Source organism: Vidua chalybeata, chromosome 22, assembly GCF_026979565.1.
Source record: "Vidua chalybeata isolate OUT-0048 chromosome 22, bVidCha1 merged haplotype, whole genome shotgun sequence".
Lineage (NCBI taxonomy): Eukaryota > Metazoa > Chordata > Aves > Passeriformes > Viduidae > Vidua > Vidua chalybeata.
In genome coordinates, this window is record NC_071551.1 from 4,067,267 (window position 1) to 4,093,093 (window position 25,827).

The 25,827-nt window shown below is 47.0% G+C and overlaps 1 protein-coding gene and 1 long non-coding RNA gene across 5 annotated transcripts in view; one reads left to right on the forward strand and one right to left on the reverse strand.

Annotated features, from left to right (window-relative positions):
- The window catches only part of CAMTA1 (calmodulin binding transcription activator 1), a 237,283-nt gene that overhangs the window by 63,850 nt on the left and 147,606 nt on the right, over positions 1-25,827 (reverse strand). The gene's annotated exons all lie outside the window — the stretch shown is intronic.
- On the forward strand, positions 13,157-16,344 carry LOC128798782 (uncharacterized). Its single transcript, XR_008434541.1, has 3 exons — positions 13,157-13,244; positions 15,427-15,464; positions 16,077-16,344. It is a non-coding gene; the product is annotated as an uncharacterized LOC128798782 (long non-coding RNA).

The window sequence follows — 25,827 nt, forward strand, 5'->3', positions numbered from 1 at the left end:
CACAGAGGTCCCAGGGATGGAGATGCAGCAGGGAGGTCTCCTGTCCTGCTTATTGCCCCAGAGACCATGAAAGTGGTTTCATGGGAAGGTCTGAGGACACTCGAGCACTTGAGGTGTTGGCACTGCCCAGCAGGCAGGGCATCAAGAGCAGAGCATCCCTCAGCACAGCCTGGCTCCCACCCACTCCCAGAACCACGGTGGGCTCCAGGCTGCCAGCCACAGAGCAAGGCTCTTCTCCAACCCATGGTTTTTACTGTTTGTCTGGATTCTAGAAACACCAGCCTGAGACTTTCATAGCTTTGAGCTGTCGGTCAGAGGCAGCTGTCTGACTCAGTTAAGAGCCTTCTACAGCTATGCCACTGCTTGTGTAAAAAACCACAACCATCATTAAAGCATGCAGAGAAAACTTGGAGAAAGCCACCTGCCCTACTTCAGCTTACTCAGAGATACTCCTTCTTAACACCCCCGCTCAGGAAAAGTGTGAAACAGCAGCAACAGCTGCCTTTAGCCCAGCTGCTGCATGCAGCACCCACTGCCTCTACAGGGAGACAGATTTGCTGTGGAAATCACCAAGGCATCTCCTCCTCCTCCCTGTCACTTGCTCTGTGCAGTTTTACAATTCATTCTGCAAAAGCCTTGAGGATTTTCAAACAATAGTGCTGAGGGCAAAGCAAAGGTTTCTTTGGGTTTGAACTCCTCTGAGATACTCTTCCTGACAAATGAGGCTTATTATAGCACACACATCTCTTGCCATACTGAATATATTCTGCTACTCCAGCTCTCCACCTTTGAAGACTTACTTTGCACAGTGCCTCTATGTTTTCCTATGTTAAACCTGTATACTGCAACTATTTCCAGAACAGTGGAATTTCTTCTGCAAGGAATGTGGTGCAGAGAAGAACATCAAAGCTACATGACATTTCAGTGTCCTACACCTGAATTGTGCTTTTCATTTTCAGAACATCTCAAAAAAATTCCCAGCTGATGCAGCCCAATTTATACATCAGGATTACTGGATTTAACAGCAAAACACGGTCTTTTTAGAGTAACACAAAGAAAAAGCTTGATTGCCAATAAAGCACCAGTGAGGAACCTCCCAGCCACCAAAACTGGAGATGTGGAGCAGAGTTCTGCCCTGCAGTTGCATGAATACTTTGAAATCATGTTTGGAATCATGCTGCCCATGCACACACAGGCAAAGTCCCAACAAATCACAGACACAAATGTAAATATTGAGGTACTGCAAATGCTGTAACAGTGCTGCTCTCTTTGCAGGCTGCTGCTCTGTAAAAGATTTGCTACTGCATTTGGACTATTTTTCCCCAGAAGTCTGAGCCCCAGCTGACATTTGTGAGGACTCTTTTTTTTTTTTTTCATTCTGAAGTACAGAATCTCTTCTCCCTCTTTCTGTTTTTATTGCAACCTTTACATGGGAATTCTGTCATTGCATTTCAAACAAGCTCAGGCAGAGCTCAGCTCGGAACACTTCCATTCCCATCACCAGCCAGAAATGCCAGCATTATAAATCATGCCCCAAGTGGCTTCTGCCCTTTCCCAGCTCACCCAAGCCAGAGATACAATAACAGTTGATCTGAAATAAGAAGAAATTTTAATTTCAAAGCTCCACTGACATTCACCAAGTGCTTTCAAAGTTTCTATCAACAGAATGCTTCCAATTCTAGTTGGGATGAAGATGGTGCAAGTTTTTCTCTCAAGCTGATGGCCTAGTTTGCCTCAATAACACTATTATCTGTTAAATATTAATGCATTTCTGTGAATTAAGAGGAGTTCTACGGGCACCTGCAGATGCATCACTTCTTCCTTTTTTAATTGGTATTGTTGTAGGTGGACCAAGTAATAGAAAGCTGACATTTCCAAATACCAAACAAGAAAAGCCCAGGAGAACGTACTGAGAGCTCGTGATAAGCTTTCCCTACAGAGGCACGCTGTACATCAGCATGCTGCTAAAGCTTCACCAAGCTCCAAGCTACTTTTGTACATATAAAAATGATTTAAAATCATTTGGAAGGGGATTGCCCCTCACGCCTGAGTACACTCCCCAGAGCAGCGGCACGATGGACTAAGGATGTGTCCAAGAGCTGGCCCATCTGCACTTCCCAGGGTGCCACAGACTGCCAGCCCCACTCATCCCACCAGGAAGGGAGCTCTCTGCAGTGCTGGAAGGTGATGGCAGCTCCAGCAGCATCCCAGGGGCTGGGGCTGTGCTCACAGTGCTCACCAGCCCCGAGCCCTCTCCCTACAGCTGCACAGACACAGTGCAGGGGCATGGGGCTGGTGCCTGGAAAGGAGGCACGTGTGAGCCTGATGCCTGCCCGAAGGAAGAGCAGATAAATGCTATTTAATGTTCCACGCAGCCTATACACTACATGGTAAGCCAACAAGTCCTTTTTATTTTTATTCTTTGCTCTTGCTCTGAGGCCTCTATCATTCATAGCTTCTATAAATTTGTTACTTTTGATATCAGTGACTGGTAATACAATTCCCAGAGGAATAACATCAATAACCTTCAAAACACTTTCATAATGTTGCCTTTGATAGTCTTGCAACACGTTTGTTCCTATAGCAAAACCCTTATAACACTGCTATACAGCACACAGGTTATTCACTGAAGGTTTTGTTGTGCTTGGATAATCCTTCCAGACATAAGTAACTCTTTTTGGAGTCCATCTTTACTTTTGCATTGCATATGAGAGCTCACAAAGTGGAGGATCCAAACAAAAGGTGCATAAAAGCTAAGCAGCATTGGGCTGTGCCCAGAGGAAAAGATGGGCAGGTACCAGGGACACCCCAAACTGCCATAGCAAGGACATGCCTCCCTCCATTCTCCCTGCAGCTGCTGGCTGTGACTCATGAGCCACTGTGTCCTGAAAGGGCTCCACAGCAGCCAGCTGGGAACTGAGGCAGCACTTTAAACAGGAGACATCAAATCCTAAAGCAAAAAAGGGAGTATCAGACTTGAATTTCTTCTGAATTGAAAGAGTAAGATTAAAAGGCAACCTTCTTTCTTCTTCACTACCACTCAGCATACAATGGGATTAACAAACAGGGATTAGCATCTCAGCACTCCTGCTGCAGGCTGGGAGACAGCCCAGCTCTCTGGGCCTCCTCCACATACACGTGGAGGCTCTCATGTGGATGCCTTGGAATCTTAAAAGGAAATGTGACCCCCACCAGTGCTGCTGTGTGGCTCAGAGGGGCTTCTCTGACCTGCTAATGAGAGTGGAATTATCTCCTTATCAGACCTTTCCAAGGACTCTGACTCCTTTCTGGCCGTGTAGGCATTCAGCTTTCTCTTGGGGAGATCTGACAAATGGATTTTGTTCCTCTGTTTCACTATGTCAGAGCAAGCACAGAAGCACTCCCAGGGTGTACAAACAGCTCTGGTCAGTGCCAGCACAACTCTGAGCTCAAGTCAAGGGAGGGGCACTCATTCCTTCCTGGCTCCTTTTTACCCCAAATCAGGTCTCTCTTTCACAAACTAAGAGCAAAGAATGGTAAATTGGACAGTGAGCCCATCCTGCCTCAAAATGCCAAGTCAGAGCAAGCGACCTGGCTGCTAAGGGAGATGTTATCAGGGAGGAGCAGAAGTTGCTACAGCAAAGCAAACTGCCTTTCAGCCCAATCCATCAGTCTCAAATTCACTGCCCAGGAGCAGCCTGGCGATCTCCCAGCACACGACAGTGCCCTGATAACCTCCAAAGCTGTGTCATTTAAGCAGAGAAAGGTGAGCATTGTTTAGCCCTTGGGCTCAGGCTGAGCTGATGACAGATGCCAGCACTTCACCCAATTAGATTTTTAAGTAGTGAGCGCAAATTTATCAGGCGAGCATTTGGAGATGTGGCACATGAGAGTCATTGATTTCTTTGGTAACTCCATGGCTGCATCTCTCCTCAAGAGTCTCCCTCATCTTTTTATTTCATAGTATGCCCCAAGAAAAAGAGTGAAGTTTTGGCAATGCCTTCTGAAGAGTACAACAAACAGCAATGCAGTTGCTGTTAAATGCAGAAATTCCCTCCCCCCCCTTTTTTTTTTTAATCTACTTGCCAAATGTGACTATGAAGCTGAGATATTTTGTACACTAAGTGCTGCTGCCTGTGATGTACATTCACATCAGCAAGAGAAAAGAACACACAACGCCTATGACATTGCACACCTTACAAAATACAAAAAGGCAGGAAAGCTTCTGAATTTCAGTAACAGATGCAGACTATTACACGCAGCCAGTCATTGCTCATTTCACCCATCAGCTACTTGACCCAGCTACATACACTGGTATCTTCTGAGACATCCCAAAAAAGCAGCAGTAGTTGGAACATCTAGTGCCAGACATGGGAATATTAAAGTTTAACATGGGCACTTTTAAGTTGGTAAATGCTCAGCAAAGTAAGCACAGATCAAAGGGGTTTCTGAGCTTAGGCATCAATGCATCTGAAGAAGCATCTAAGAGAGAGGTAACACTGAGGAATGAACAGCTTATGACAAGAGTCCTTGAAACCCCAGAAACAGCAATACTCTGCACTATCCAGGCTCAAGAGCTCTCGGTGCATTTTCCAACTTACTGCTTTTTCCTTTTTTTTCTGTCTGCATAGAACATGGAAGACAAATGGAGACCCTTTTCTTGCTGTCCTTCAAACAAAGGACAGACCAGGTTTTGTTCTTCAGCTTGGACCTCTCAGATCTGATCATCAGACACCATGAGGACTGATCTGAGGGTCTGTTTTAAGCATGCCACACGTGACTGCTGGTAGGGCTGTTTTTAGCAGAATATTGAGAGTCTTACATGCCCATCCACATTTTAGCCTTTGCACGTACTCCACATAGGTTTTCTGCCTTTTATTCCACCAGCAAAGGCTGCTTGAGTCAGAGACCCTGCCCAGGTGCCTCCTGTTTTTTGCTGGAGATAAGTGACTTCACTCATCCAGCCACAGATCGTTTCTCTCTGATATTGCTGGAATGGAGAGCTGGTGCTCACTCAGCAACAGCATGAATTGAGGTGACTGCAGTTGTGCCTTTGCAAACCACTCAACGATGAAGATTTTCGTCTTGGCACAGACACAGGAGCTGCAGCTGCCTTCTCCCCTTCATCAGGAACATTTCTATTGCCATCAGAGGCATTTCCATCACCTGCCACAGCTGCAGAGAGCGAGGAAACGTCAGCTACGGCAGGAATTCAAGTCACCAGGATTCCCCATGTTATTCCTCCTCACTCTCAGAAGGACACACACCAGAAGTGCAGGTGCCCTGTGCAGGGCTGGACACTCTCACTGTGTCTGCCAGGACCAGCAGTGCCCACTGCCCCAGTGAAGTGGTTACAGCACTGCCATCCTTCCTCCACAACGAGTTCAGAACCAGAGATGGAGCAGAGAACAGCCAAGGGGATTCTGTTCTCATTACACATGCAACAGCTGATGATGCTATTCCCAAACCCTGGAGATGCTGTGATGTGAAAGCACAAGGGACACCATGTCCTGCTGGGCCCCCCCTGAGGAACAGGTACCTCACATGGCATGTGCTGTCTGCCTGCCACACCAGGGAGCACTAAGGAACCTGTAAAGGAATGTGTAATGAGATGACAGGCAACAAAACCAGCGTGGTGAACACAGGGATTCCCTGCAGAGCCTCCTTTTGACTCTGTGCTGGGAAAACACTCTCTGAGGAACACAGCATTCCCCTCTTTAGGCAGAAATACCCGTGCCAGAGGAGATCCTCCATCACCACTATTTGGAATGCTCCTGATGTTTTGGTGTTATGTCAGAAATGTTTCAGAAATGGCTCAGTAAGCTGCAAGAACCTGGAAAACATCACAAAAATCTTTCATCCCAACTTGCACACACAATTTGGAAATGACTGGAGCAACCATCATGCCTAAGGAGATTAGAGCCTGTTTGCTGAAAACCAAAGCCCATCCCTGCCACACCAGAAGCTGCAGCAGGACAGGTGAAATGCCCATTACTGCAGTTTGGTTGATGTGGGGATGGTAACAACAGCAGAGCCCGGAGCTGGAAGGCATGTTCTCAGCAACAGAGCAAGCTCCCCACAATGTTCACCGTGTCCTCAAGTCATTCTGTTTTATAGATAGAGACACAAGGAAAAAATGAAATCTAAAAAGCATTGTCAACTTGAATGATTTTTCAGGTTCTTGTCACTAAACAACCATCATCCCTCAGAGCATACGAAAAGCAATAAACCCAATAGAGCTAATAAAGGAAAACTGTGTGGAGCTTGACAGATCTGGCTGTCCCTGGCATGTGACAGCCAATTTTCCAAGCAGGCAAATTGAAACTGCAGCAAACTTGTCCACAGGATAAGTGAGACCCTGACAAAAACAGCACTGAGTCCTGTTTTTTAACACTGTTAAGTTCTGCTAAAAAAAGGTCCATTTTGAAAGAACATTCAAAAGGTTCCACAAAATACATTTGTGGCAAATATAAAAACTGCCCAATAATTGCTGTTTATTGTCTCACCTCTGCTGAGCATCAGCACAAACCCAGTGGTCTGTTACACACACAGAGGGACGCACTGCACCTTGTTGACACTGGTTGTCCACTCTGGCTGTGCCAGCCCATGCCACCCCCCATTACCTGTGTTCTTCTGAATGCTAAAACCCATCAGAAACTGTAGCTCCCTCTAAAAGCTGGAATTCCTCAGGCTGTGTGGCAAACCTGCACAGAAAGGTTTGCAGGGAGAGTCTGTGACCAAAACAAGACTTAATTTACCCAAGAACCCATTAATATTTCCTCTGTGTACTCACTGAATGAAGATGCTTTTGAAGCCACTTATTTACCAGTAAATTAGAATGGTCTGGAATCATTAGCAACAAAGTGAATTGTTTTAATTGATCTGAACTTTTTTGCAATGCGGGAACTTCCTTCCTGTATAATTGTACTTTCTAAAAGACTGAAACAGCAAATGAAAGCTCTCTTGGAGCTTTGTGTGTGTTAAATGCTTCCTATTCTGAAATGCTGAAATTATAGAAAATAAGAAATCAACAACTCTTCCATTTTTGCAATGAACCTTGAACCTGTCTCATGAAGTTTATAAGGGGTCAAGAAGTTCTCTGTGTGGAGGGACACACCACAAGCCACACACAGACAGCTCATGTAGGAGCTCTTGCTGCACTGTCCAAAAACAGTATTACAGAATCACAGAATATTCAAGGACTTTACTATTTTTTTTTTTAGGGATCAGAGAAGATGAAGACTGTGCAGAGGTAAACAACTGCAGCTCATTTGGTGTAACTTCAGGCAAAATCAAAGGGGCAGAGGTCCTGTTAAAAAAGACTCAGGCCCTGTCTGAGTAATGGCAGCCTCTGCAAACAGAAGCAAAGCTGCAACCTAAAACAAACACGGTGCACTGCCATCAGGTATAAATACATTTCTATTCAAATTGGTCGAGGGCATTCAGAGGAAATATTCAATTTATAATATAAACGGCATCTTTCAAAATCAGAGTTTTCAGCACAGATTAGCTCTCCCTCCCCATCGCTGCTGAGAGGGCTAATCACTACCCTGAATCAGTTCTTCGGCTGAACCTGACACTGGAAATAACATATAATTATACTGATTAATTATGCTGAAAACATACATTGTTTTGCTATAGAATGTAAACATAATAAGGTGAAAGTGTGTTACAAATAGAAAAAGCTGTGCTGTTCAGAAAAACCCGCTCAGGTGCTACAGGCATTGGAGTGACTTCATTTATTAAAAGAGCAGCACTGATTCCCACAGCTGCCTCCTGACTTCTGAGGGAAAAAAAAAAAAAAGTAGGAGAAAACTGGTGGATATATAACCCAGGAGTATAGCTGCAGCCTACTAAAGGCATCCAATTATTTATATATACATCAGAATAAAATTAAACAGAGCAATAAAGAAAGACTGCTTCAAACAGCAGCAGTCCTGCACAGCATCTGCACATCGAAGGGCCTGATGTGGCCAAAGGACCCTGGGTTCAGACAGGGGGCTGATACAGAGGGAGCTCAAGGGAGAGGCAGGAAGGAAACAGAAGGAACTCAGTCCATCTCCTGGGAGTGAGGCAGTAACAGCCAGTAGAAGAAATATAAAATGGCCCACAAAACAAGAAGAAAAACCCTAAAATTAGGAATTCCTCCTTGCACAGAATTACAGCAACAAAACCTGGTAATTGTGCAGAAGACACCAGCATTAACACAGAGCACTTAAAACCAAGATAAGTGTTTTCTCCTTAGCTGCATCTTGCTGTGCAATGATCTGAGAAACCACTGAAAGAAAATTGCTTGAGTTTCCATTTCAGAGCTGCACTTAACCAAATACTATCTGTCTTCAGACATATTGGCAAAGAAAAGTAGCAAATGACTTGTTTTTCCTGTAGCACCTAAAATCCCAACAGTATCAGTCCCTTGTCACCCACAACCTCCAGTGCCAGCACACTGCTGTGACCACTCTCCCTGTGTGCTGCTCACTGAGATTGTTAGGGTATTATTTTAATTTATTCACCAACACAAACCCCCACCTGCAGCAAAGCACCCACATCCCCCAGGGCAGCAGCATGAGTTCCATGGGCTCAGCATTTGCAGCATGGCAGGTCGTGCTCTCATGAGCCAGCCTTGCCCTGGGATGGGGCAGCCCCCAGCACCTGGCTCCTGCAGGCAGGCAGCTCCTGGAGAGGAGCACCCGGGCTTTGCCTGATGATAAACGGAAGGGAAAGGCAAACACAAAGCTGCAGCTGAGTAAGGAACATTAAGTCTGACACGGGGAAGCTGTGATGCATTACTCAGCCTGATAAGTTTAATGTATAATTTAGAAAGATATCACCAAAATGGAAAAGAGAAGCTGTTAAGCAGCTCTGAAGGGTACTCGGCTCAGACATCACACGCAGTTAGTGTTCACAGGAAGCTGCTTGCCCCATGGCACAGAACAACCCCTTGCCCAATAACTTGATTTAGATGTGTCTCAGCACTGAAGCACTTCAGAAAGAGCTCGTTCCTTTCCATAGGCCAGATTTAGGCTTTTCCCTGAATATTAGGTATTGCCTCCCTGCTTGATAAGCAAAATTCATCAGATGGGAAAGCCCTCCTCCAACTGCTGCTCAGAGTAATAGCCTCAACCAGGCAGTTTGAACCCTTTGACACCTTGGAAGTCACTAATAATCCCAAATTACATTCAAAATACGTTAGAGAATCCATCAGCAGAAATAAATTAAAAAAAAAAAAACACCACTGCTCACATAACACATCAGTTATGATTTTTGTTTAAAGGAGTATGAATGCCAGCCACTTTGCCACAATCCTTTGTAGAAATACTTATCTTGGGGGAAAAAAGTGCTTTGCTGGGGGCCCTTAGGGACTCTTCTGCCCTTTTGGCTTCACCAGGACATGCAGAGGAGGAATGCTGCAGCTGCTTGTTGAGGAGGGCTGTAGGCTGTGAATGACAGCTCAGCACCTGCCTGACAGGGGAGGCATTGACAAGGAAAGGTTTAAGGATTTATTTGCCCTAAGTGTCCCCTGGAGCCCACATTTCAGAATTAATGACTTCTGATACTGCTCATGCGATCACCAGAGGGCCTATGGAAAATATTTTGATGATGAGGGATGCCATTTGTTAACAGGATGAATATGAAGAGCAGAGGGAGGACACCCCAGGACACCCCCAGCACAGAGCAGACCCCTGCCACTGTGGCACCGAGGATGGGACAGTGCAGGGGTCCCACCCCACACGGGCCCACAGCAGCACCTGCTCCAGGCCAGCACCTCTGTCTGCTCAGCACCACTGGAAGGATTCCAGCAGCGCTGATGAATCTTCAGCTGCTGACTTGAATTATCTTTGCACAGCTCACTGCAGGGAGCAGTGATGCCCCAGCCTCACAAGGAAAACCATCACCCTAACTGGGGAGGACTGGCAGGCTGCTTTGGGAGCACAGTGCCTGCCCTTCAGTGCAAATCAACACTGCCCCACCAGGGATACTCCTCCACACATCCACGTCATGGCTGCCATGGGCCCTGACAGGTGAATTTCAAGCAAAGTAGAAATGATGGGTGGCAGCAGGTTAGACCTGAGACAGAAGGGAATTCATCTACAGAGCCAAAACAGCATTGTGGCATGGGAGGGAAGAAGGTCACACAGCAGGACACAGACAAAAAGCTGTGAAGGGCTCCAGAACTGCAGGCAGTCCAGAAAGGTCCAGGTTTTGATGTCCCTTCTGGCAGTCCCCCTAACAAGGTTGCTTGTTATTTCCCTGGATTCTCTCGCCATCCACACATATTCATTCCATTTTTGAGTTTACCATGCTTGAGAAGGGAATGACATCTTGCAACAGTGTCACTGTATTTCCTTTCCTTAAATCAGATTTGTGTTGCTCTTTAGCAAAATTCATTGTCCTCTTATTCAGTACTACCAGATAAAAAGGACAGAACTGTCTTATCTACAGTTTTGGGAACAATTCCTCATCTGACACAGCATTTGTACAGCACTGCCATTTGTCTTTTCCTAATCTGTTAATATTGACCTTTTCTATTTCCTTTAAACAGGACCTTTCCAGAAGTGATGTCTCCCCATCCAGCCCCTGTTGAACAGGACCATCCAGCACCACCCGCAGCATCTCGGACAGGGCTGTGACACAGGATTAGGATGCACTTGGTTTTATCCAATTCCTCTGTTCTTTATTTTTATGTCAAGTTTTTGCTCTTGACTTCAATTCCAGATTAGGAGAAACACTGACAACCTATGACTCCCTCTAATGACATCCTAACCACCCCCTAAGTGCCTGCAGGACTCAGAAACAGCTTTCCTATTTTGTCCCTGTTTCCCAGCTCCATTAAAAATATACATTATAAAAGGTTTTGATTCTTGCTGGCTCATTATCCAGAGCACCCTGTGCTCCAGCAGCAGTCTGACCAATTCCAGTGACATTCCCATCCCAGTGGCATGGCTTTTCTGGCTTCCCACTCCCAACAAAGGGGGAGATGCTTTTCAGGACACACTGTCACTGCAACTGCTCCAGGAATTGCTTTATCACACGTATATTTTAAACTCTTGACAACACTCACACAGAGATAAGGGAACAGGAACTTGGGCCACAGTTTTATAACATTTTCCCTATTTCTAGTGGTTTATCTCCAGAAAATATCAGTATGTCTCTCAAATCCTTACAGATCAGTGCAGCTGGCAATATCAGCCTCTCTGACCTCAGTCAGTACTGCCTGCAATGATTCACTCAGAATAATCAACTCAAAAAGAGAGCCCTTGTTCCAAAAGCCTCCAGCACTCCAACCACCAGGCACCCACCTCTGCAGCGAGACCAGAATTTCCTGGGATGATGTGCTGCTGTTTACTCAAAGCAACAAGCACACCTGCACCTGCCACACAAGGACCTTCGAAGTGCAGAACAGTGGAGGGTGATCCCGAATTTCCTTCCTCTCAGAGGTTACAGCGTGGGGGGAATGAAGGTGTGATCAGTGTCACACCACTGCACCAGCCACGGGCCACCGAGCACCTGGAAGGAAGGTGCTGGTGGCTGCTCCAAGAAGCTGTCACAGACCAAAGTCAAGGCAGATCATGCAATACACGGAAAAGGGGCCTGGGACAGAGAGATACCAAGCACACGGGCAACCCCAGCCAAATCATTTAAAAGCACACGGCTGGATCCTGTGATTCTGTACACAGCAGGGAGCAACTGGCCCCTGGCCACCCAGACATCCTGCGGCCGAGCAGGACCAGCACCTGGTGATGTGCTGTAATCCCTGGCACGCTGTGAATGCCTGAGCTCCCTCTGGATATGGAGGAACTAATCCTTGGGAGTGTGAGGAGCTAGTTTACTCTGCATGGAGCAGGACCAGCAGTGCTCATGAGCCAGAGCAATCTGAGGCTGCACTTTGGTGGGGTTTTTTTTTAACAAGCACAGACTGTGCCCACAAAATCTGACATAATTTGAGTTCAGAGATGCAATAAAAAATAGCACTCCCTTCCCAGAGCTTTTAGACTCAAAAATCTCATCAAAAAGAAATGCAGGTCTATAAATTATGCAGCCCTACCCTGCCTATCACATTCAGCTGATGCGTAGAGTCTCTTCACTTTCTCAGTGGGTTTCAATTACAAGAGTTGGTAAAAATGCTGAGGGCTCCTGCCTCAGGCTGTGGGAGGGCAGCCCTGTGCTGGGCTGCTGCCTGAGCTGCTGAATAATCTCATAGCCAAAGACAACGATTGCTTTTGCTGCAAATGCTCCTGAACATAAGGTTATCTGGCTCAGAGAGGCAACCACACTTGGGCAGGAATATCCCAGCCAAAGCATTCTCCTCACACTGGACAGCAGCTTTCCCTGAAGACATCCCCTGAAGGACACGGGCCCCAGAAGCACCGGGGAACACCGGTGCCAGTGCTGGGCACTGCCTGTGCTCACACACAAGCAGAACAGTGCAGCACTTTGCGCCGTAGTCAGATCTTGGCACAGCATGCGATGAAAGACTTTCAGCATTGCCAGTGTGCTGAATTTAGCAGAGAAGGGAGCTGGGGAGATGGGATTCCTACAGACAAAAATAGAAAGTTTTAAAGCGGCAGCAAAGAGAAAGACTGCTGGAACATGGAGTCCTCTAGCAGCATCCAGCCAAGCAGCAAGAACCAAAAGAAACCTATAAATAATATAGAGCAGATCTGCTCTGATCCACTAACCTACTTCAGGACAGGTTTACAGTGAAGAATAAAAAGAATTTAAGCTTGATTGTGGCGATTTAGAACATGTACACTGTTGATGTATATTCCTTGCCCTGGTTTCTCAGCTGGAATTAAACCAGATCACTAACTCCATGCACAGGGAAAGCAGTCTGTGTTCTCTGGTTCTGTTTTTGGAGAGGAGAGGGGAGGGAGTGCCTTGCACTGCCAGCACAGTGTGCTGTGTGGCTGCTGCTGTGCTCTGCTGGTGGCCTGGAGCCGTGCCCTTGGGGCAGGCAAGATCCCAGATGCTGTGACAAAAACACAGCAGGATTAGAGCACCCTCATGGGAAAGGAAAGCAAACATGGATGTCACCATTTATCAGTTTCCCAGAGCTGTCCTGGGACACGCAGCATGTGTAACACTTGTGTACTGACAGGACACAACATCACAGAACACGGGTGGTTAACTGCCACTATGGAATGTTTACGGTTACTTGACGGTGGGTGAATGGAGGCAGTAAAAATGAGCCCAGCTTTCCTACAGGGTGCATGGCAAAACTGTCAGCAAACCCAGGGAACAGTCTTAACTTTATTTAAATAATGGTAAGTAGTAATGTCCTTTATGTCTAGATTGAATACAGTAAAATGGTGACATGTAACTTTACAGGTATTGCTGGATGCCTCAGCCAAGAAATTAATGGCATGGGACCCCTAATTCTTGTGTTACAACCTCCTGCCCTCCCCTGCCCTGAGACACCTGAATGGGGTGCTGGATGCCATTTCATCACTGGCTAAAGAGTTCTTCAAAGAACACTTCCATGTTGGCAGCACCCCAGTCCAGGGCCCTCTCAGCCTTTCTCTCTCCTTTTTCCATTCATCAGCACCATCTTAATTTCAAGCACACTCCCCAAGGTAGACAGAGCCATAAATAGCCTCCTACCTCATGGTCTCAGCTCTCTGGGAGCACACTGCACTGGCACAGGCAGGGCAGCCAGCTCTGCTCCTCTGATGGGTGTGTGTGCTGTGCTTTGCCCAAGTGGGTTTCAGGAATGCATTCCACATGTGAGGAACACCCACCCAGAGCAGGGCTGGGGCCTGCTCCACCAGGAAACCTCAGCATGACTGGCACTTGCACAAACTTTAAAGATTATTAATTACTGTTACTTTCCTGAAAACGCTTTGAAAAATAATTGTGAACATGATTTGGGCTTAATGAGCAAATGTGTTTGTGCTTTTGACATAGGCACAGCCTAGACAGGTGGATTGATAGCTTGTAATCTGCTAATTTATTATTCCAGACTCTACTGATGTTCTTAGTGTCCTACTCTTCCTATTTCCCATCTATTTCCATTTCCTTTTGAGCAGAAGGAGATCATCCAGTTTTGCAGGTGTATGTTGCCATTTTGCCAGTCATTTACAGAATTCACAGAATGACTGGGTTGGAAGAGACCTTCAAGCCCATCAAGTCCAACCCAGCCCTAACACCTCAACTCAACCCTGGCACCCAGTGCCACATCCAGGCTTTGTTAAACACACCCAGGGATGGTGACTGCACCACCTCCCCGGGCAGCCATTCCAGAACTTTATCACTCGTTCTGTAAAAAACTTTTTCCTAATATCCAATCTATGTTTCCCTTGGTGCAGCTTAAGGCTGTGTCCTCTGGTTCTGTCAGTTCCTGGAGACAGAGCCCAACCCCACCTGAGCACAGCCACCTTTCAGGAGCTGTAGAGAGTGCTGAGGTCACCCCTGAGTCTCCTTTTCTCCAGGCTGAGCACCCCCAGCTCCCTCAGTGGTTCCTCACAGGGTTTGTGTTCCCAGCCCCTCTCCAGCCTCGTTGCCTCCTCTGGACGCGCTCGAGCATCTCAACGTCCTTCCCAAACTGAGGGGCCAGAACTGGACACAGCACTCGAGGTGTGCCCTCACCAGTGCTGAGCACAGGGGCAGAATGACCCCCCTGCTCCTGCTGGCCACACCATTCCTGGTACAGAGTGGAAGCAGACACCACGTTTTGGGTGGGGGGTGCTTGTCAGTGCCACCAGAGCAGCTCTCACAGTGCCAGTGCCTGTTGGTTCATGAGGGGTAACACCGAGCTCCTCTCAGGACTTTTGGTGGTTCCCACCTGCAGCAAACCAGCTCTGAGACACTCACTGCTCCAACCAGTCAAGAGACAGCCAGCAGGCAAAGGATCAGCAGCTGCTCTGTCACAGACCAGCCCTCCTGTCCCTAAAACTCAAACCTGCTCTGCAGAGCAAGGCTCGGGGCGCCTGGCGAGCAGTGCCTTGGGAAGTCACACGCTGCTGCCACCGAGCTCTCACGCACTTCTGTACAAGTCAGCCTGCTGCGTTTTGCCTACATGACATGCAAATTCACACGTTTGTGTGGGTAGATACTTTCCATAAAAGATTTCCAGTGATCACGCACAAAGTCTGGCACTTCAGAACAGGTTCCCGCCCTGTGGCAGCACCTGAATTTTTTTTTTGTTTGTTTGTTAGTTTTTTGGGTTCTTTTTTTGAGGACTCCAGTATGGCACCCATAGCCCACCCCAAGAACAACACAACCAAACAAATCCAGCACACCTCAAAGCCAAGCAGCACTTCATGGAAAACAAAAAGAGACAAATTTTAGCTCTGTGCTCTTGGATTTTTCTGATTAGAGAAGCCCATGCTAAACACTTTTAAAAGCTCTTCTGGCCCCAGGTAATTCCTGGCATAATGTCCTTCCCAGTAAATTGGTTTTGGGGGCGGGGGACTTGGCGCAGACTAATTCCCTGTGTTTTGCTGCCAGGTCTGTGACAAAGAACTGCTCCATTGTTCCAGAGTAAGGTAATCTCTTGCTCTCAATCAAACACAAAATCACAAAAATACATTCCCCCCTTAATTCAGCTGAAATCCTGAGCTCTTCCCCAGGTAATTAATAATGTTTGCAAATGTGCCTCCTTTGAAGGAATATTATCATAGTTTAGGTGACAAGCTCAGACTTGGATTCCTCTTTATAATTCCTAACATCTACTCAGGCAGCATTAATTGGATTCAAAGCAATTACAAAGGAGTCGGGTTGGCCACTTTATATCAAATTCTTGAAGAAATTTTGCTTTGGGCTGCTCTGAGCTGCTGTGCTCTCCCCCTCCACTGCCTGGCAGCAGCAGCACGGGGCACTGGGCAGGTCGTGCTTGGGCTCAGCAGAGCAGAGCAGCTGAATTTATTCACTGCAGAGCAGTGCCTGTAGTGTGGGGTTTATTATTACCTAAGGAAGGACCACGAGATGGAGATTGGTCACCTGGGGCCATGGTGGGTCATCCCACCTTGCTGGGGCACTGTGCCACATTTGAGAGAAATCCCTCGGCCTGGAGGGCTCCAAAGCCTCTGTGGACACCCCAGGAACAGATGTGGCTCCAGAAGGGAAAAAACCTCAAAGGGATGTCTGTGTCTGTGCAGTGCTGACCCATCTCCCTGGGCTCAGAAGAGGAAGTTTCTTGGCTGTTTCATCCTGCACAGACCCACGCATGCAGACAAGCAAAATAAACTGAACCCAAGGGCTTGATGGAGGCACGCTGAGGAAGTGTCTCGAGCAAAAACTGCTGAGAAGGGCCTAACACTGGAAAAACACCAGTGTGAGTCACTTATTTAATAATCATTTAAGATATCCAATACATAATTCAACAGAATTTGAGGATCCTGGCTGGAACCAGGACCAAGCAGTCAAGCCTGGTCTCATAAACTCTGCTGTAGAATCTCTGGCTGGTTGAACATGTTGGTTTTTTTTTTTTTTTCCTGCAAAATATAAGCTTTAAATTGAATTCCCTATGTGTAAACAAGATGCACCATTTTGCTCAGGAGCATTTTCTCTTTTCTCATCAGAGACTACCAAACAACAGAGATTATTTTAATAGCAACTCCAACACAAAGTCCATTTACTCCCAGACCTGCTGGGCAAGCCATGCTGCCAGCCCTGGCAGGGCTCCCTGGGCCCTGAACTTCTTCCAGGAAAGGGCTGAGACTGACCCAGTGCATGGGATGGGGATGAGGGCTGGGACGAAAGCACAAAGCAATCCTTGAGGAGGCAAGGGTCCAGGTCTGCCTCTGGGGTCCTTGCCAAGAGGGCTCCCCACCCAAAGTCAAAGCAGACAAAGGCACACCAGTGAGAACCCCAAAGAGCAGAAGGGCTGTCAGGAGGATGAGGAAGAAATGGCTGGATTCAGAGGTGCCAGTGGATCTGCCAGGGGTGGAGCAGAGCAACCTCGAAAGGTGCCAGAGCAGAGCCAGAGGCTCACACAAGGAACCAGGAGCACAGGGGCCCTGAGGTCATGGCAGTAAGACAGTATTAAACCCAAGGAAATACAAAACAATTTGGTGAGATGTTTGCACCACACCTTTTGTTGAAGCAGAGCAAGTTAAGCCCAGCTCTGAGCCATGCTGGTGACTTTCAAAATTTTAATACACTGACTCTAATATCAGCACTCCAATTACCCTGGGAACATGCAAAAAAATCCACATTTTGCAGTGGTTCCCAGTCATATCATGTGCCTGTGGAGGAGGCATCTGCAGAACCTGCTCCAATAGTTAATGGGCTGCTCTGCCAGAGTCTATTTAGAATTCCATGCAGCACCAATTTAGTTTTAATGGGCACAAATTCAATTCCAATGGCTAAAGTATGCAAATGACAAATAAAAGGGAACCACTGCTCCAGCAGCTGCTGGAGAGAAAATGAACAGGCGCCCAGCTGCCCACCTTGCCCTGAGCAGCTCTGTCCTCAGCCCATCATCTCCAGCAGAAGCAGCCCTGCAGTCACACGGGCAGCTGGCAGGGACAGGGCTCACCCCCATACTGCCAGCTGATGTATTTATTTGCCAATGAGTGCAGAAATGACACTAAAGGGCCCTCAATAATACCAAGCCTCATTAAATTTTAATCAGGGCAGCCTCACACTCCCTCTTTAAACACCAAGGTGTTGCAAGGGAGGGGATGTGATGTGGAGCCTCCAGTGGGGCAGGGGAACACCTTGGGAAGAGCCTTCCCAGAGCACCATCACTGCAACTCTGCCCACCAGACCTGGAGGAGACAGGCTGCTGCTGTGAGATGTGGCACTGGCATCACTCTGACCCTCCTGCCTCATCACACCACTGCCCCTCCTCTCAGGGGATCCCACACAACAGGCAGGTCTGTCCTACAGGGTCTTACAGGAACCAGCAGAATTGGATTTCTGCTTTGAACAATACCATAAAGGGCTTTGGCTTCAAACTTGAGCTCTGAGCTGCAGCTGGGGCAGATTTTGTCAACACTCAACATGTGGTCACCTCTGTACAACTCAGGAACAGCCCTGTCACCAATGTCTTCCCAGCTGGGAGCCATTGGCACTGGGATTCACTCATGGGTAAGTTGCATACATTCATCTGTACACATTTGTGCCTTTAACCCAAGGGCTGGAAACACCTGAGAATACAGAGGAGGTGGGTGAGTAAAAAATCCTTTCCTCACTGAATATCATACTGGCACAACATGGTGGATGCAACACACTCAGTGACTCACACTCTTGAATCTTGTCATGAGGAGAAGGTAAAAAATAAAGACATTAGAGACAACTAACAAGCTGAGAACAGACCACCTGGCACACCCCAAGCTGTTCTTCAGGTGAGCACAGGTTGGGTACCAGAAAGGAGCTGGAAAAGGCCAAGTCTCAGGTTTGCTACAGCACAACATGCCAGAGCAGCTGAGGAAACATGTCAGGAGTTCCATGGTACCAACCAAAGATCAAGTTTCCCCAGCCTGGGGTCCCCTTTTTCACTCTGCTGTTACAGAAGCTGAACTCAGATTGAGTTATGTCACACAGCTACACAGGAAAAGTGCTGAATTAAACAGCTTAGTAACTTTACACCCTCAAACCAGGGCAAAATGCCATAAAACATACTGAGCAATGGCCGCCTAATGTAGATTTCTTTCTTAAAAATGGCTAAGGCAGCAGAAACTAAACTAAGAAGGCAAGCACCAAGAGTTTATATCCTCTGTAGCTGTGGCAGACCTGGTCCCTCTTTGCAACATCATCTCTGCAGCCTCTCCTGAGATCACAGTGGCTGCAAGGATACCAGAGGGAAACCAGATGTCAGCAGCTGGGAAAGAGTTAAAGCCTAGCTTTATCCAGGGGAACTGAAGATGCTTCTCCCTGTTAATCACTTCAACCTGTATTTAGCAGGAAAAGGCTGCAGCAATTCCCTGACTCCGGTCCTCTTCCTGCACTGACTGCTTGCTTCCCAGCTGTGGCAGTGAAAGACTGGCCAGGGCACTGGGATTCTGGAAATGTTTGTCACCTGTGGGCATCCCCTGCTCTGCCCCAGGCAGCATCGCTCACTGCTGATCCCCTGGGTCAAGCCATTCCTCCTCTGAACTGATTTACTCCTTGACAAAGGCTCATTATGTCACCAGAGCAGCACCAGAAAAACACTGGTGGATGAAGGACTCTGCAAGGACACTCTCAGAGCATTCACAGGAAGCTGCCAGGCCCGGGAAGGAGACAGCAGGGTGATGTGCCACCAGGATGAAGAATCTGCAGCACAGGGCTGAGCTCGTCCTGCCCCAGCCCAGAGACTCTTCCATGGGATCTGTAACTCTGCTGTGCAAAAAGCTGCTGGTTACAGCACAGATGCAGCCGTGACTCCTGTGGGGCACTGCAGGGAAAAGGGCACACAGGGCTGGCGTGACACAGCACAGCCTGTTTGGGCCTGCTCTCGTGTGGGGTGACACTGTCCCCAGCGGTGTCCCCAGTGCTGCAGTGCCAGCACCAAGGGCCAAGCACAGGTGAGACACAGCACTTCTGCCCAGGGAAGGCAGCGCCTGCGGGCACACGGGGGGGGGCACACTGCCAAGCACAGCACCCTCCTGCTCCAAAAATCCTCCTCGCCCTGCCAAGAAGCAAGGACTCCTGGAAGGATTTTTCCAGCAATTGCCTCAGCAGACGTAGAAGGCATTAATATTGCTGTCTGCTCCCTGCAGGTGCACTGAGCCTTGTGCTGCCCATATGCTGCATTGCTCCCGTCAGAGGAACATCAGCATTCTCCTGCCGTGGCTTACAGTCACTCTCACGTGTTTCAAGATGGGGTTTTCCCTTAAAAAAAAAAGAATTCAAACTGGGAAGTGGTTTCTAGGAATCTCTCCAGTTTGGCACTGAAGGGCTGGCACTGAGGGCCCACAGCTCCAGCATGCAGGAGCCTCCATCATGCTGCCTACCCCAGTTCCAGATCCAGCAATGCCCCAGCTGCTGTGCTGCAACTGTCAGCCCAGAGCTGCCTCCTTCACTGCCCTTTTTCCTTGGCCTGTCTGTACCTGACTCTGTCAGCACAAACTCATCAGGTAAGGAGCCACAGGTAGGGATCAGGCTCTGGTAGCATCAGCAAAACGGAGAAGTTTCTCCCTTCTGCTCCAGGTACAGCAAGCAACACTTCCTTGACCTCAGCTGCCATAAATACTTACAGTGGGATTCACACACATTCACAGTATCACAACAGAAATGGAAATTGAAGTGAAATCATTAAGATGAAGTACAGGAAGCCTGGGACCTCTTACTCCAGACACAAGGAATGCCCAGTGCAGGTGTTCCTCAGCCCACTCAAAGAGTCCAAGCTGTGTTGAGCACCACATGCAGGCATCCCCTTCTGTCCCCTGTGACCTCAGCAGAGCCCTCCAGCACATTCCAGACACTGCACTGGAGGAGTCCCAGGAGCAGCTACAGCTGGACACGTGCAGGCCACTGCCAGACACCCAGCACACCTCATCTGCCTTCTGCCAACAACAGCCTGGCACCCTTGGCCTGTCCCTTTGTCCAGTTACCCAGGACAGAATGAATGTGTCCTCTTTTACCAGTAAGGATAACGATTTGTGAGGTGAAAAGAGCTTTCTGCGTCAGGAAATTGAATCTTATTCAAATTCAACAAAGATAAGGGGAGCGGAAGAAATGCACATCATCAGGGCACAGTGAGCCTGATCAATGGCTGCACTTACTGCAGCTGAAAAAAGGAGAGCATGGGTCTTTTCAAACCTTGGGCTGCAAAATATAATTATAACACCATGGGATTATCACAATCAGACATTTTTCAAAGACTGCATCTTGAGTACTTTATATCAGTGATTTCAGTTTAAATCTGAATTCACAATATGATTTCTATTTATAGGCTCACATTCTATTTTTGAGAAAAAGAGGAGTTTCTTTCAAAAGTAATACCTAGTGTGATGAAAGATGGTATTTCCAGAAGAATTAATCTCTAAAACTATGAGCACTGTTCACCTGAAATGTAATTTTGTAATTAATTGCTGCAAGATTGCCTTCCAATGGCAGAAGATCTCTTTAAAAAGTCTCTTCAAATCAGGGACTCTGGACTTTTTATTGTAGCACATCTAATTTTGGAAAGCACCAACTACACTGGCAAATGCTAATACATCAAGGAAGAATAGCATGTGCATTCTCCCCAGAAAGGAAGTGCCCAGCAAAGCAGAAGGTCAATGCTCAAAGCATGGCTGAGAAGGCAAAACTGAGAGAGAGAAGCCAGAAACAAAACCCATCTCCTGTCCCAGGGATTCTGAGCAAAGGGCCTGTCACACATCTGCTCATCTTCATCAGACAGGGAAATACACAGAGAGGAGCATTCCTCTCCTTCAGTGCTCCCCAGCAAGGACACCTCGCTCCTTCCTTTTGGAGACTGCTGTCCCCTTGGCTCTGGCTATGACAGTGATATTTCACACTCCTAATATTGGAAACAGGCACAGCATGACCCCTCTCTGCTGGCTGCACAGTGTCAGTCCCTCAGCAAGGACAGGGTCAGTGCTGCATGTGGGAGTAGTCACTTGGGGCATCACATTTTCACACAGACCACAAGGAGTAAATAGAAGAAAAAATCAGCTACTGCTAATTACATCTTGACGTTCTCACCTTCAAGCTTTTAAATCACAAGTGACATTTCCAAATCAATCCTATTCTTTTTTGGAGAGTTTAACAAGAAACAGTCAGTCTCCAAGAGCACTTGGATTTATTTCTTCAGTAATTTGACAAGAACCCATTAAAATCTACTGGAGGTTGCTTTACCCCCCACAGAGAGAGTTTAGTCCAAGGGCTTTTTCACAGTTGCCTTTTGGTAAAAAATGTAAATGAAAACTCATTGTAACAGGGCAGGTACTGGTAATGAGCAGTAAGATGCTAATCCAAGCATCCTTTCCATTCTGCACCTGATGCTGAGCTGTACCAGGAAGTGCTGGAGCACCTGTAGCAGCTTCACCCCACACTGCAGTGCAAAGCATCTGATCTGTTTCCTGGAATGAGTCCTAAGCTGGGAATGCCTTCCTCCTCAGCCTAAGAGGAGAGTAACCTCTGGCTCCCAGGTTTTCTCTTGTCAAGAAGAGAAATGTTCAGTTCCCCAGCAGGTTAAAGGTGCTTCCCATCAAGTCCTGCTGCAGCTTTTCCACTCAATGCTGCACATTTCTTTTACAATTCAACTTTACAGAGCAGGGCTTAACTAAGCTTATTTAGCACCAATTTGGGCCTGCAGCTGGAAAAAGCAACCATCTCCAGAAAAGGGGCAAACTTTTTCTAAAAGACCTTCCGATTAGCAATATTTACCAGAGAAAATAATTGGGAGAGTCAACACCCTGTCTACAAGGAGATCAAAGTGCAGATACAGTCACAAATCATCAGCTGACTGTGAACTTTCTTTAATTGCTGCCAGTGGATCCCCAGCAATTAATTCCTTATCACGATGCCCCCAGCTTTGTGCCTAGCCAAGGAACATACAAAGTGAGTGTCAGCCACAGGATAATTATGGGATGAAACAGGCACCACTGTTCCTGCTCTGAGCCCTGGCACCCTTCAGCAGGAACAGCCTGTGTCGAGTCAGCTTCATTAGGTATTGTCTAGTGCCCCAATCCTCATTTGTTTGCATCAATAATACATTCAAAGGGTTTATCTAACTTGCAAATGTGAATTCATTTATTGGTCCCATAAGCAAGAAAGAGCTGTGACCAGAGAAGTGTTTCATGTTACAGGTTGGGCACTAAACTGGAATGACTTGCTGAAATTTCAACAATTACACCCTAACATAAATGTTTATATTAGTGTAATTTCCCTGTGCACATTGTAATAATGAATTTTACCATAACATTGCCTGCAATTTTAAAGACACATATTCCTTATAAGAGTGGTGCAAACACGTGAACATTGAGAGATTTGTTTCTACAGTATTAACTTAGAAATAAAGTTAAGCAACAGAGTCAATAGAGTGCAATTTGCAGAGGCTTGGCAAACCACCTGTGTTGACCCTCAATTCCTCCTCGGAGTACCAGTATTTTTCTACACAGCAAATTTCAATTATAGTTGCCTTTTCTGATCTCACTTTTTACAATGACACATCCAACTTTGGTATTCCTAGTCAGTAAAAATGGTCCTTTCCTGCATTTTCTGCCCTGGCTGTACAGTATGAAGCAATACTGAATGCTGCTGTTCCACCTGAGATTACAGGTGGCCGCACATCCTGGATTTTCTTCTTGCTGTCTTCCTGAAAATTTGTGCAAGGATGCAGCAAACCCTCACAAAAATGGAAAAAGCCCAGAGAGAAATAAACATCAGGGACTGGTAAGATTCAGATTCTACCATTAACTGGATTACTCCCTATAAAAACTACCTAAAAATAGTGACAAACCTGTCTGAAATGACCACAACTCATAGCAAAAGCTGCCTGCCATTGCCACAGCTGTCACCAGCTCCAAGGAGCTTCTGAAAGCTTTTTTGTAGCAGTGAGACTTAAATGAAGATGGCAGGGCAATAATCTGCCATAACAACATGCTCAGAGGTTTCTGCCTGTTCACTGAGACATGGGAAAGCTCAGGGATGTTCTGCCACAAGGGTCAAAGTCCTCCAGGCCTTACTGGCTGCACATCAAAAAAAATCAAGAGCTGCAATTTGCTTTAAGGAAAACAAATAGAGGAAGTGGGGACTAAGAGAAGATAAATTTCTCTGACAATTCGTGCATCACTGATGGCATTTCCTGTGTCAGCAGAGCTTTCTTCAGTACCTGCTTGGAGGGGCAGGAGGGGGCTCAGAAAGTTCAACCTTGTTGGATTGAAAATTAATTCTCTGAGCTGGACAGCAGCACAAACCAAAAGCAGTGGCAGAGCCTGTGCTGGTGGGAGCCCATCACCCCCATGTGCTGAGCAGAATTGTGATTCTCACTAAAGGGAGGACCACTCCATTTCTTCTTTGAGGCAATTAAGAAGTGATTTGGCTCAGGCCAAGATGCCCAGCTTTGTGCTCCCCACCTGCTGGAGCTGCTGGCTTGTCCTGGAGTGGGTCTGGGTGACAGTGCTGGACAAACTCCACACCCCAGGGTCAACTCAGCAAGATGCACCCATGACAGCAGGACCCTGAGCCTCTGGAAGATGCTGACTCACTCTCTTATCCACTACTTAACTCTTCCAGGCAGCGATACATTTGGGACTTTGGAATGAATTCTGATGGTATTTCTGAGAATCAGCTGAAGTATGGATTTAAAAAGAGGCTCCCCAAATCAAATGAATGATGGAGCAATAGCTCTATCCAGAGATAGAGCAAACTTTCCTTCCTCTACCTCCCCTTCTCCCACCATTTCAAACCCTTTGATTCTCCTCCAGGCTTCCAGCACATCAAACATTAAAGGACTAACGTTATTTTGAGCACACAACAACCCTAAAGTTCAAGATATTCTGCAGATGGATTTTAAAATCTTTTAATCCATTGTGAAGCCAAAATCCTGCCGTAAACACTCTCTGGCATGCTCCAGTTAGCTGCTCATGCAGAGAGAGAAAAAGCCTTTCCAGCTTACTCTGCAGATGACCTTGCAGTCCCCCCATCCCATGTTTCATGAACCTCAGGGGACCAGCGAGGAATCAGATAAAAGGATTTCATTTATTTTTGTTGGCATTGTTTTATGAAGCTTTCATTTTATCGACACCTTAACTTCAAACCATTTTCAAACACCCAGCAAGGCACCAGAGATCAGCAGATATTCAAGGGACATGCAGAAGGTGTCTTGTCTTTGTTCCCATCAACTCTTCCTGTGAAGGGAACTCTATCTTGCACGTGGGCTGAGCTTTAACCTAAATACTGATGGCCCCATGCTGCTGCTCTCCTGCTGTGCTATCCACACCAGTGACACCCTTTGCTGAGGAATGAGCCAGGCTGGATAGCTAATTAAAGATCTGCAATTAAGCCTCACATGGTCCTGAAAGCTATTTCATCACAGGGCTAAACTCTGACCTCATTTCCCCAACAGAAGTCATAGCAAAAATTGCACCAGATGCTTTTGCCCAGCTTTTCAGACAAGTAGACGGTCTCTCCTAACACGCTGCATGCTCACACATGTAATCTTTCTCCTGGCTTTTCAGGCAGGGAACGTGGAAGATGCATGGCTGGTACTGCTGGAAATGGAAGGTAGAGAGATGCTGAGGATGCTGAGTGTGTGGGGGGTGATTACTGGCTACTGCTTCCCACACCACAACATGCAAACACTTCATTTAAGAGGTTCATGTATCACCAGTCTCGCAAGCTCCTGCTGAACATCTGATCTGGTCTCCTCTGCATGACAGGAACTTAGGGATCTCTCTGGAAGCCAGGCAGGAGGTAAATTCATGACCTCTTGGCTCCAGGAAGGGGAATGATTTTGTGTGGCATACCTCCCTCCAGCACACCCTTTGCTGGGTGATCAGGGATCTTTCTTTGTCCCCAACAGACTGACCTCCCAATTAACAATTCACTGCCAATCACTCAGACCAGTTAAATTTAACAAGGAAATACAAACATTTTTAAAAACATCAGGTTTTTTCAAATACGAAACCATAAAGACAAAGTGCTTCTGGGGCACCTGCTGCTGCTGCAGCACCTTCTGCTTTTGATTCACAGTTCAAGCTGCCATGCTCCTCCCCAGCAACTCTGTCTGCATGTGTCTGTCTGTGCAGTCACGTCTGCCCTGTGTTTCTTCCACCTGGAATAGCCCTTGGACCAGCACCCTCAGAGTTTTCTGAGATCCATCAGAAAAAAAACAGAACGCTGAGCTTTGTCCCAGAAAGCCATCCAGGCCTTCTTAGAACTATATTCAGGTCCAGAAAGCCCCAGCTGAAACTCATACACAGCAAAATGCACTGGGTTTATCTTGTTCCTAATGGGTATTTAGCCATTTAA